General features: G+C 41.2%; 1 protein-coding gene across 2 annotated transcripts in view; it reads left to right on the top strand.

Annotated features, from left to right (window-relative positions):
- The window catches only part of APBB2 (amyloid beta precursor protein binding family B member 2), a 180,463-nt gene that overhangs the window by 42,894 nt on the left and 124,650 nt on the right, over positions 1 to 12,919 (top strand). The gene's annotated exons all lie outside the window — the stretch shown is intronic.

Raw genomic sequence — 12,919 nt, 5'->3', positions numbered from 1 at the left:
ACTCAGAATATTAAAGTGATACAGTAGATTTTTCTTGTAATTAGCTAGAGCAAATTGCTGCTTCATTTATCACTTAAACAATCTTTATATAGCTGCCTTATTTTTTTTGGGGGTGTGTGTTTATTATAAAGTGCCTTTATATTTTATTATTTATTATAAAGTGCCTTTATCCGAAATGAAGAAAACCTTAAGAGCACAAAATAACAGTGCAGCTTAGGTTTACTGGTGATAACGTACTTGCATATTGTCTTTGGTCAGTGGCTCTGGAGGTGTTTTGCAGGCTTTCAGCAAGCCTCTCCTGTCCTGGAAGTTAGGAGTTAAGAATATCAGAAGATGTGTGATTCTGGGCAGGAAGCTGCACTACAGCAGTAGGTGACCGTAGGCACTTCACTCATCTTTCCTGCCTTGTGTGGGCAGGTTTGGCTGAATTCCTGAAGATCTGGCTTATCTTACAGGGGCTTTGGTGTAAAAATGATTAGTCTGAGTCTCCTCTGACTGTTGAGATATATTCTTATTAGTGAGTAATAGATGAGTTTGGTTTTGTATGACTCTTAACACATCTCATTTACTGGTTTATTGCTTTCTTGTACCTTGATACGGTTCTCTGGTTTGGAAATTGTGGAGAGAACTCCTCTCACTCTGTGTTTTGTGCACAGGATGTATCTAAATGAAGAGTCTCTAAGCAGTGTCAAAACAAATTATTAATACACTTGTAAAGGATGTTGCAGGTTCTCTCTTCCAGGATGTCTTAACACACCCAAAGCCATGGGTGCTACTTGTGATGGCTGTGTTTTTTCAGTAGGTTTGCAAACAGTGCACTTAACAGTGAGAAGAGCCTTGTACAAACTGTTTAATAGTAAAATAAAATCCTTGGTCTTCATTCTCTGAGCTGTTACCCTTTGTTTAGCCTCACCTGTGATTTTCCATTAGCTTAGTATTTAAAGAAATCTCGTGACTGACACTGGTTCAACTTGTATATCCAAAAAAATTGCAGATGCCTGGAAGTAGTCGGTAAGCTGTAGCCGACTAACAGGAATGCACCTCGCACATCTGTGTGGTTGCAGATATTTAACTTTTATTGTATTTGAGATGGTGATTCAGCCTAAGGAAGTCTGAAGTTTACTGGCATTCCAGGTGTGCTTTCTTACTGTGCAAATAAAGGAAACTTTATCCTTGCTAAACTGCATCTCTGGAGAAGAGATGGAGGCTTGAAAAACAAGTTTGAAGTGCGAAAGAAGAACCTAATCTCTTAACACTATCACATAAAAACTCTATAGCATCTGTGTGTCTTTTTTTGAACTGTAATCTCTCTTTCTATGTTTCATTACCTTCAGTAATCACCAACACTTTTTTTTCTTTTAGTGTAATACTTGACTGCCACCTTTTCTCTGAACAGGGCCCTATTGTATCTACATACAAGTGAATAAGCTAAATTCTGTGTCACGGGGAAGGTCTGCAGTAAAATAGCTTGTATTTTTTATTTTATTTAGTAAACCTTAGAAAAGGCTTTGCTTGTTTAATAAACACATTAGAAGAAAAGTGTTTTCACAGTTATTTTTAAAGGAATTGCATTTGTTCTAAGTATGAGAAGGCAATATGGTGTTTTAAACTTTTATGGTACCTTGTATTTTCATCAGAAGTCAGGCTTCATCTAAGTTGGGTTAAATGATACCATCCTGTTTTGTGCATCAGCAAATTGATGTTAATTTTGAAGTTGTACTTTTTTAGTGATAAGTTGTGGACAACAGTGTTTTTAGTTACCGTTTAAGACCAAACCTCTCCTCCCAGCTGGAGAGAAGACAGTGTATGCTTGGAAAAGGCAGATGGCTACGCTGTGTATTTACAGGCAGATGCCTTCTGTTTTGGTGTGATGTGTAGGTTAAACTCCAAGAATGAAGTTTTGAGGTAGTTGGTTAGACTGTCAGCAGTGTAAGGGCAGGTTTGGTTGGTAGCGTTTTAACAGGAGCTGGAGTTTGGGACAGGCAGGAGAAGGCAAACATGGTGCTGGCCACAGGCTGGGCCACTGGGGAGGCCTGGGGCACCTCGGCCTGAGGGGTCTCTGTCACCCGGCTTTGGGAAAAACAGGGTAATTTGAAGAAAAAGGGGAATGTTGCAGCCTTTAAAATGGACAAAAAGACTTCTGAAGGGATAACCTTTTAATATCGGTGTTGATCTGTCTCAAAATTGCTGAAGTGAGGATATGGTTTGGAGTCTTTTTTTTTTACCTGATAGGCTCTCTTTTTTTTTGAGAAACATGAACAATTACAATTAAGCCAGCAGAACCTACATGGCAGAACTGAAATTACTTAAGTATTCTTTCCCAAGAGGGAAGCTGATGTGACCCTGGCGAGGGAAGGCTGTCCCTGCTCTGGGAGGGTTGGTGTCGATCACACCTGACACAGGGGAACATGCCAGATGAGTCAGGTAAAGTTTATTCCCTTTCCTCTTGGGGTCTGTTATTTAAGCCATCGTAATAGAAATCTTTGATTGGCTTATACAAAGCACAGTCACTTCCTTTCCCGGTGGTCAGGATTCACGGAATCAGCCTGGTTTCATTTTTTGGGGGCTTCATGGGATTTTTTGGAAAGCCTTGTGAAAAAGGCAGCAACTGCTTGTGGGTTTTTAACTGTTCTCCTTTTCCTTATTGCCAATTCATTATACAGAAGTGGGACCAGAAGCTGCTGCTGCTGCTTTTTGGTCTGTCAGCCCTCTGGAAGTCCCTCTTCAGGTTGTGTGGCCGATCTTTGTTAGGTGTGAGGTGTCCTACCCCCTACTCAGCTAATGCAGCACCATAGTCAAATAACTTGCCTCACCATAACTTAACTATCCCTTGCCCTTAGGTTTGAAGCTCTGGTTTTGCTGACTGTCCCAGCCACATAGGGATAGCGTTAAATTTAAACATAAATCTTTGTGTGCCTGTACGATGATCAACTCAGAAGGATGTAGTTTATAATCTAGTGGCCCATTGCCAGTCAGTGTCCTCTACAGTGTACATTTTGTGTACAAGTATCTCTAGTTGGGACTTTTATCTTCTAGAGTAATAGTTCAGTGAGCACAGTGAGCTTTCAAAAGTATTATGTGTTTTCCACTGGTTTGATGTGGTGGCCTTGTAAAAAGGGGAGCAGCAAAGCTTGTCTCCTAGGAATACTTGCTGAATGGCAGTAACTGGGTTTTTTAATAATTCTCTGTGATAAGGTTTAAACATTAATTACGGCTATTTTATTTTTTTGTAACTAGAAATAGATTTGATTTTTGATTTCTTTTAGTAGACGATATGTTGGTCAGTTCAAAAGGTGCTTATTAGAAGTACAGACAGAAACAGGATTAATTAGGAAGATGATCAGTAATAAATATCCCAGGAGATCGGGTGGCAGATGATGGCTGGCATGAATGCACTGAGAATTTTGAGGTGTCCTCTCAAATCAGGTTTTTAAACACACACGTGTCTTGGCATGTTGGAGGATGTGTGGTGGTTTAAAATTATTTATTTAATGCATTGATTTCTCTAAAGATTTGCTAGAGAGCTGCCCGAATGTAAATGTAATTGAGAAAGTGTTAATTATGGAAACAGGGTGCAGACCCCTGGCCCCACTGATTTCACTGGGAACAGGTTTTGTCAGCTAATTACTGCCATGAACAAGGTTATTCCCTCACACCAAAGCATTCTCCATTGATTTAAGACCATGCTTAAATTACTGTGATTGAATGTACCTTTGCCTGTGGCGCTGTCTGTCTCCCTTAGGAAGGGATGCAAAACGCTTCCCAGGTTTCTATTACATTTTCTAAACTTCAGCTGCCTTTGAACTATAGGGTTGGTGCCTTCTCAAGCTTTATTTTTACTCTAGTACTGTTGTGACTATTGCATGAACTATATGACTTGCAGGAGCAATGGCATCTCTTTGGCAGGTAAATAATTCCTCTGACCTGGTATCCAGTGTGTAGGGATTCTGGTGATATTCTGGTGAAGCCCCGTTGCTGCTTGTTGTGCTCTGCCTCCTGCATCTGCTGAAGCTCCCAATTTTTGGAATTGAAGCACAATTCGAGAACACAGCCCCATAGCCGCTACTATGAAGGAAATTAACTCTGTCCCAGCTAAAACTAGCACAAGTGGCTAAATTCTCGTTGACTCACCGGGTGCTTCCTCAAGACTTCTCCATCAGCACTTCAGCTCAATCTGTTCTGTCTATTACATGCTTTGCTGCTTGTGGTAGAGCACCTTCTTTTTAATCTTTCGTTTCGTAATACTTTCCATCTTTTGTCACAGTTTAGCCGCAGAGGATCAATACACAGACAGCTCCAGAACTTTCCTGTCCAAGCCAGCATCGCTCCCGTGCTTCTAGTCATTATCAGTACTTATTTAAGAAGTTATCAGGCCCCTCTGTCTCTAGTGAAGAAGTTCTGGTTTTGTTGGGGTTTTTTTGTTTGGTTTTTTTTTTTGGTGGTGGTTGTTGGTTTTTGTTGGTGTGTTTTATTTTTTCCTATATTGATTAATTTAACTGTTTTGAGTGAATCTGCCTGCCTGTGGCTACTTGCTGTCCCTAGGTTCCTGTAGTACCTCCAAGCAAAATGCTAAACATAGCTGGCATTTTTGGTACAGCACGAGTAGGCATGTTGAGAGTTCAGGGGCGCTAGGACAAAGCCCTGCAGTGCATATCCAGGGCAATCTTTTATTTGGAAAAGAAAAAAAGAAAAAGTCTTATTTTGTGTTAAAATCATATCCACAGCGAGAGGGATCTCATCCCTCAACACTGTGCTCCCTAAATGAATTTATCTTCCTAATTTCTCTTCTGTGGAAAGTTTATTTTTTTTTTTTTCCTGTTGTTGCTAGAATGGTTAATCACCATTAGGATCTCTTCCACCAGTGTCCTCAAGTTGGTTTAAAAAAAAAACACCACCCCAAACATCAACACCCACCCACCCCACCCCAAATACAAGAACTATATGGATTAGGTAAGAGGTTTTAGCCTCATAGCAGATTTTGACACAGTAGGAAGGTGTGTGCTTGTTTTCTGAGATGATCAGAAAATTAATCTAATTCTTTTCATCAGGTTATTGCACCATTAATAGATCTTCCTATCAGAGGTAAGGAATTGAGAAAATACTACATAGCACTAGAACTGCAATCTTAAGTAAAAAAAAAAGCGTCTAAATATCTTTCTTTCCATGAGAATCGTGAGACCACGGCTGCTGCATTTTCATCCACTTCAGTTCCTTAGGAGATCAACTGTAGATGGTGAGTCAGCTGGCCAGCAGAGATGATTAATAAAGGAATAAGCTAAATAAGGATTATTTTTTTTCTATTAACCACCAGCTATTCTGAGCAAGAAATATTCCAAGTACTTACTGACCCTGTTTAAAATAAATAAATAAACAAACCAAACAAAACTAACCCAAACCCCAACAGTTGTTGTATTTGAGGTGATGGAGGTGGGACAGGTCTTACAGTTACTTCTGACAGTGATTTCCTTTCATAGGCTTGCACAAGATCTAGTGTGGAAGAAAAAAAGGTGCTGTAATATTTTTTTTAAACTTACTCTCCCCTTGCCCCACCCCAGCTGGAATGATGGGCTTGTGAAGTAGAGGAGATGGTCCCTTTTTACAGCTAAGCAGCTATTGTGGAAAAGGTTTTGAATAGGTTGTACTGGTGTGCAGAATCAGTATGATTTCTCTTAATAGACGTTGCCCAAGTTAAAGGTTCTTCATTATCTGTTAGCTGGCTTTGAAGCCAAAATTATGAAGACTTGTAACAGCATCATTAAAATTGATTATGACTGAAACTGGAGAGAGACTTGAGCCTTTTATTCTGTCTTTTTTTTTTTCTTTAGTGCACCCATTTTAACCATGCAGTCTGGCCTGAACTTTAATGAATGTAATTTGGTCTCCTGCTAGACAAATTTTCCTATATAGATTTTCTTGTGTATATGAAAATAATGTAAAAGAAATAGTGTGAAGCAGCTCAGATGTGAGACAAAGACACCTTTCTAGTGGCACAGTAAATCTGCAGGGTGAGTGGGCGCCCAGGCTAATGTGAAAGCTGCGTGAAGGCCAGCAGCGCTGGCAGAGTGGCTGCCTAAGCAGGATGCTGAACGGCAGAGAGTGCCAGAGAAGCCAAGCTGGCATCACTGGGCACCTTCTCTCAGGATGCCATAAGCTCTGTGCCTTGCCGTGGCATGGTGGGTATCAAGGATGCTCTGAGGTGGAGCACCCTGTCGGGTGCAGCATAAGCTGGAAAGTACTGGAGAACAGCAAGAGAGGTTGGGGAGAATTATTCAGTGATAATAGTACTACTCAGAATAGGAATGAATAGCTGAAGTCCTTTACTAGGAGAGTTTGTACTTAAATCACAGGTAATAATGCCTTTTTGAAAAGGAGCTGACTTGCAAATTCAGATTTCGCTTCAGTTTTGCAGTGCTGCTTTAATAACCTGCCTTCATTCAGGCAGGGTTACAAGCTAAGGCCGAGTGTGGCTCCATTTTAATTTATCCTGGCTTAGCTAGTGCTTTGTGAAAATGTCTTAATGGTGGGGAAGTACATCTCTCGGGAAATGTGAACAAAGGGCTACCTTGTTGGGAAAACTGTGCCTCTGGCTTGTGGAGCTCTTCAGTTGAGCAGGTGATGTAATATTTTAACATCACCTTGTGAGAAGGTGTATTGCATTTCTGTTTGTGTCCGTATTCCTTCTGCAGCAGCTCATCCCCTTTTGCTGGGTTTGACCTGTTTTAATGTATGTGCAGAACAGGAGGCGGAGAGAAAATAACCAAAGAGCGAGCTTGCGCCCTGGAGGGAGAAGGATGACTTAAGCTAAAATGCTGCCTCCATGTCCCATGGGTATGGTATGTGGTAGAGTGACTGGATCTCCTGCATTATTCATTGCCACTGGCTTCTGCTGTGACGTGGGTGTTTATCACATGAATAGTAGTGCTGTGGGCTGCTGCGGGAAAGGTGTGTGTGACCTGAATACTCATCACCCATACGTCTTTCTCTAAGTGATAGATAAAACCTGGTCTTGAGTATGGTACGTCTGCCAAGAAGTCAAATCATTTGGAGATGTTTTTATCTCTGACAGCTCATGGATGAGCATCTTTAGTTGCTTCTAACCCTCATGGTTGGTCTCTGCCACATGTATTAGCATGCATTTCCAGGCTTTCGATTCCTTCCTTAAAATTTGATGCCCGTATGAAAGTAAGTTTTGTTCTTAACATGTATTTGGAAAATTGTTCAGCTGGCTAAGTTGCATCCCATTGTGCTGAGAATAAGATTTTTTTTGAAAGAAATTCCAGGCTGCTTTGTTTTCAAATACTGATTCAAATTTCTTTCTTTCATTTTTAATTTTTTTTAATTAATTTTTATTATTCTTAACTTAGCTGCTTGAGCATTTTCAAAGGGCACTTATTTTGCTGCTGGAGTGCTAACAGCAAATTGCTTGTTGGGCTTCTGTGAGCTCCGAAGCTTGGGTCAGGAGGGATGAGCAAACAGAAAATGTGGCTTGGTTGCCATCCGCTGGGGGGAAAACCACGCTGCAGTGGTACTCCAACTGCGCTGGAGGAGTTGCTGCTGAGCCAAACACACCCCTCTGTGGGTCATGCTGTGCTTTTGGCACAATAACCCAGAAACTGTCAGCCTCAGCCCAGATGTTTGCTCAGACCATTTTGTAACAGCAGCTACTTGTCTGGTTCTTGCTGTGAGTTCAACAGTGGACAGGACAGCAGTGATGCTGGAAGCTGGAGAGAAGGGATGGGCTTAGGGACACAAGGGAGGACACAAGGCTTAGTTGTGCTGCAGGAAGGATGCTCGGAACACTGAAAACCACCTGCCCCGGAGTGTGGGAGCTGCGTTCAGGACGTTTCTGTGCTCTCCTCCTCTTCCACTGGCTTTTGCACGTTGGATGTGTGTGTGCTGAGACCTAGCACCAGAACAGCATCCGTATTTGTGGAACAGCTCCTGCCCTGGCAACCTGGGTCAGCCTTAGGAAGCTGATTACTCACCAGTAGAAATACCCACTCCTTCAGGCTATAAGGATATTTCCATAAGGTTTTACTAATAGGATATTATGATTTATGGCTAACTATAGAAGCAGAACGTGAATTGAAGCAGGTTTTTTGGGGTGCACAGTCTGACAGGACCAGGTGAGCTGGAGCCAGCGCTGTGCAGTGGGAGATGTCAGCCTCTCCTTCAGATGAATTCTGCTCCAGTGTCAACTCGGTGCTTTGCCTCCTTCTACTTTGGTGGCTCTGCAGCACAGCTCAGTGAGCAGTAAGACTTGAGACAAGCAGTAAGTCGTGCAGCCAGAGGACTAAAGTAACACCTTGGTGTTTGGGAACAGTCACTGGCAATGTGGAGGTTTGTGTAAATGATTTGAGGGCGATGGTGGGGAAGATTAGTTAAAATGAAAACACAGATTTGGTCCAGAGTGGCATGAAAGGCAAGTTTCTTAGCTCTTCCCTTCCATCCTTCCCTGCATCCCTCCCTCCTCCCCCTTGCCCTCTTCTGTACAAAACTTTAAAAGAAAAAAACAAAACCCACATTCCAATATCCACTTTGGACGTTTTTAATAAAAATAATCACTAAAATGAAGGGAACAAAATGTACCAAGACTTTCCCTCCTCACAGTCTCTTCCATAGTGACCCCACGGTCAGTGCATGTTGTGGGGAGGCAGAAGACCCATGCCCATATTCCTTCTTGGCCTAGGAGAACCTGAACCATCTTCTGCCCTTTCCAGGAAGGTGTCCAGAATATGCCTTTTAACCTGGAAGGGGAAGAGTGGGACCCCTCCTGCAAATCCTGGATAGCTAAATCACTTCGGTTTTGTTGGACTTCTCAGAGTTCGTAAATAAAAAGTGCCATGTGTTTTTGTTTCAGTGTTTTAGCCGCTAATTGTGAAAGAAATGCTTCTTCCTGACCTTCAAAAAAAATTGTGCTTCAAAAATTTGGGAAGGTAAAATACCATTTAAGTGATGCTATTTTCCTTTTGGCCCTCTAGGGCAGTAAGTGAATTAATGTGTAAGATACTTCCTTCTGTGGATTTGGCAAAACCTGCTGTCAAAGAACGTAAGACGCAGACAAAGAAAGGTAGATGCTAAAAACCTGAGGGAATTCTTGAGGTGGTGACAGCAGCCTTGTCCCCCACCCCATCTTTAATGAGTCTTTTACCCATCATTATGTTATGAGAGTTCCCCACATCTGTCAGTTTGAAGTGCCACTTGTTAATCCATCTGGCAGGTTTCTTTTTTTTGTTTTTAAGAAAATCATCATTTGTTGTTTTGGTCTTTTTTTCCCCCTCTTTTAAATTATTTCCAAAGTAAGGCCCCTAGAAACTTCAGAACAAAACTCAGCTCTTCCTTCTCTCCTCCTTTCAGAAGCCAACCCCAGCAGTCTGGGTTTTCAGGGCCCTTGTATGAGGCTCACTGGGAGACACTGATGGACTGGAGTTAGAAACTGGTAATGTCCTTTCTAGAAGGAAAGAGAAAAATTTGTGCCTGAAATAGATGACCATGCTGTACTCATTAGTTATTGATGTTATGCTGGATTTCTTTCTTCTATTTCTAAATTGGAGGAAGAGGTGGAAATTTTAAGGGACAGGTAGGTGTGATCCTATGATTCCTGTTTAAAAGCCTATTAAAGGCAGAGTCCCCAGTCTGATGACATAAATGCAGGTGGCCTGCACCTGCCAAGAGAAAGCTGCGCTATGAAAACTTATCACCCATTTCGGAGTGGTACCAGTTCACTGTACATATATAATGTCCTCAGCCTCATGCATGAGTTCATAACTGTGCTTCCATTCTAAAAGCACAGGGATTGGGAAATCTATAGTTAGTTTTCCCAGAGCAGCTGGATCCCTGCCAGCTGGCACATTAACTGATTTTACACCCTTGCACCCTGCCCAACATGGGCAGGTTTGCAGGCCGTTAGCAATATATAGCCATTGCTATAAAGAATATAGGAGGACTGCTCCAGAGAGATGTAATCCTTAAAATTTGTATTCCCTGATGCAAATAGGTATGTTTGTTTTCCTACAAAACAAGCTTTGGAGGTGAAGAAGCGGAAGACTCTGTTGTTTGCCATGGAGAGACGTGCCACCCCCAAGCCCAGGCTGGCTGCCCTCTGCTGGGGCCCTCCAAGAAGGGGCTGCCCAGTGGGGAAGGGGGAAGAGTTGGTGAATCTTTTTATTTTTTTTGGCGTCAATTTTTAGATGAAGTGGATTTGCATCAGAGTGGCTCCATTTAAGTCAATAGAAGCATCTGAGAACCTTACCGGTGCAGGTGTTTTTCTCACTTAAAGGCAAGAACAAAAATGCAATTTCATTGCTGAGGAGCACACCATTTGTATAACATGTGCTTCAGAAAAAGAGAGTTACTGAAGTATGAAACCTATTTTGGTACTAAATGACTCCAGTTTAAGTTTGGCAATCGGAAACCTGCCACTTTAATGCTGAACCTAAACTTTAAAGTTCCTTACCAAAAGCAAGGAGGTTGGAAAGGAGAGCAATCAAACCTGCTGACCACCTTAGCTCTTGGCAGGAAGCCCCTGGGCATAAGCGCAGTCTGCAGTGGAGCAGGAGGAAGGAACCTGCAGTGATTCCTAGCTCAGTAAATCCTGCTACAGCTCAAGAAAGTAGCTTTGCTCTGACTTTAGACATTACAAATGTGTGGAGGGGTCTCTATCAGGTAGTTGTCTTTCTATTTTGAGTAAGTTTTGGTCTAGCATCTCAACAGGAGCAATAGTTCCCAGACTTCTTCCTTGCTGGCTGGTGTTTTCTGTTCAGTTTTATTATTTCTAACTAAAACTCTGTGATGTGCCCAAGATCGTGTTGCATGCTGTCACCTGTGAGATCCCTCGTTTCTGAGGACTGAATTGCAGAGCTGTGTCCCGTGGAAATCCAAGTACCTGGGAATATCGAAACCCATTTTAAGTGTATGTAGCCGTCACCACATCTTTGCAAAAGAAGGAAACAGGGACTATTTAATTTCTTAAACTTGCACCTAGTATTACCTCAGCCAGCCAGTTGTTTATCTCATTAATTGTAACAGTATGTTCCCACTTTGTCATCTGTGGGCGTTAAACATTTGTAATTCATTTTTTAAGAAGGGTATCAGTGCCTGCGTGCTATCTGCCTTCCAATTCACTGTTTTTAATAAATTCCTAAATGAATTATTCTGGCTTGGATAGGTCTGGGAGGCTGCACTTGCTGCACTGTTGGCTGGCTGAGCTTTTCTTTTGAAATATTAAGATTTATAAACAGGAAAAAAAAAAGTCTGTTTTTTTCATCTTGGAGTTGTTATTTTCAAGTCTGCCAATTTTCAAAGCAGACAACGTGGTAAAAATATGCGTGGAGAGGTGGATGTGTTCAGTGGAGAAAAGGGAAGGACGCTCAGGGTGGGGGAGAAATTCCCAACTGGGGAATATGAAATGTTGGGTGTGTGGTAGCACAGCTTCAGGAATTTGTCATCAGTGTTAATATCCCTTTGGATCGGAGGTCAGATGTCTCGTGTTGAAACTTTGTTTTGCAGTTTCCTGTCTGCTGTTTTATCGGAGGGCTTGGTCATTCCTGCCTTCAGGAGCTGTATGTATTTCAGGCTTTCCTCTGATCTCAGAACCAGCAGCTGACCCTGTCTCAGTTGAGATTGAAAAATTGTCTTGTTCCAGACATGAAATGCTTTTTGTGCTGTTGCTTATTTCTTATTGAATTAACCACTGTTGCTGTTGCAGTTACACTAGGCTTGGCCTACAGCAAATTAGGTTTCATGTATAGGATGAAGAGGGTTAATTATAAAAATGCCCATGCCAGCGCAGATGGATGCATCTGTTTGTTTATCTCAGGAAGAAACCCCTTAAAATCATTTGGAAAAAAGCTAGCTATGCCCAGTCTGTGGAGAAGATTGGGATCTCAACGCTTACCCCAGAAAGTCTTGTTTATATAAACCCTGTGAATTTCAAACAGAAGGAAATCACTAGTTTCTTGGCTTTACTGGGACTCTTAAATACTAAAATCTTATCATCTGACACAAGTCCACAAATGTGCCTGCTAAATTGGACTGGAATAGTAGTTTAATGAGCATTGTTCTGTTTTCTTCCTGCACCCTTGAAGAGTGCTTTAAAAGTGCAATTTCATTATCAAAATAAAAATTAGTATATTTTCTTGATTTCTTAAAAAAGCTTTAGACTTTAAAATTATTTTTCATCTGGTTTATAAAAAGGTCCCTTTTCAAGTTGCCAAATGACAAATATGATTTTTAATGAGAACATTTTTCTCTCTCTTAAATGATCTTTTCTGTCTCAGTACTTTCTAGGACTTATAGTTCTTGGTTCTCTGTTAGAACAAGGACAGGAAAAAATAAATCTCTCTTTAAAATGGAATATAAGTTGGCTTCATTTAGCCTGGCTTTTGCTTTAAAAAAGAATAAAATTTTTTAAGCTCTACAGCAGATGAGATTTGTATCTTCAGTGTTGCATATTTATTTTCTCCAGATGGGAGAACAAATACAAAGTCAAATAATACCTTGGATCCTAGAACATGGTTTGAGTGACAGATCTGCTGCCATTGACTGAGTATCTTTTGATGGGGAGATAACCTCGCTTCTGTCACTATATGGCAACAATCCCAATATATTTTTCACTACTAAACCCCATAGCGTTAATGTAATCATTTACCAGGGGGCAGAACAGCTAGGGACTGACTGTGATACAGCATAAAGACTTTGCAAAAATAAATTATGTACTTGATGTCTCCTGAACACAAGCGTAATTGAAAAGGTGATTTTTTTTAATTTTTTTTTTTTTTTTTACTAAAATTAGGTTAGGAACATGCTGCTTAGTGAGGACTTTTTGCTGCTTTTTTCAGACTCATCTTTACCATCTAAATTCACTTCCTTTGTGATATTCAGGGTTTGTGCATGGGGAAAACCACAGGTCTGTCAATGC

This window comes from Numenius arquata, chromosome 10, assembly GCF_964106895.1.
Source record: "Numenius arquata chromosome 10, bNumArq3.hap1.1, whole genome shotgun sequence".
Classification (NCBI taxonomy): domain Eukaryota; kingdom Metazoa; phylum Chordata; class Aves; order Charadriiformes; family Scolopacidae; genus Numenius; species Numenius arquata.
Note: the sequence above shows the minus strand (reverse complement) of the source record. Positions and strands in the feature narration are given on the sequence as shown.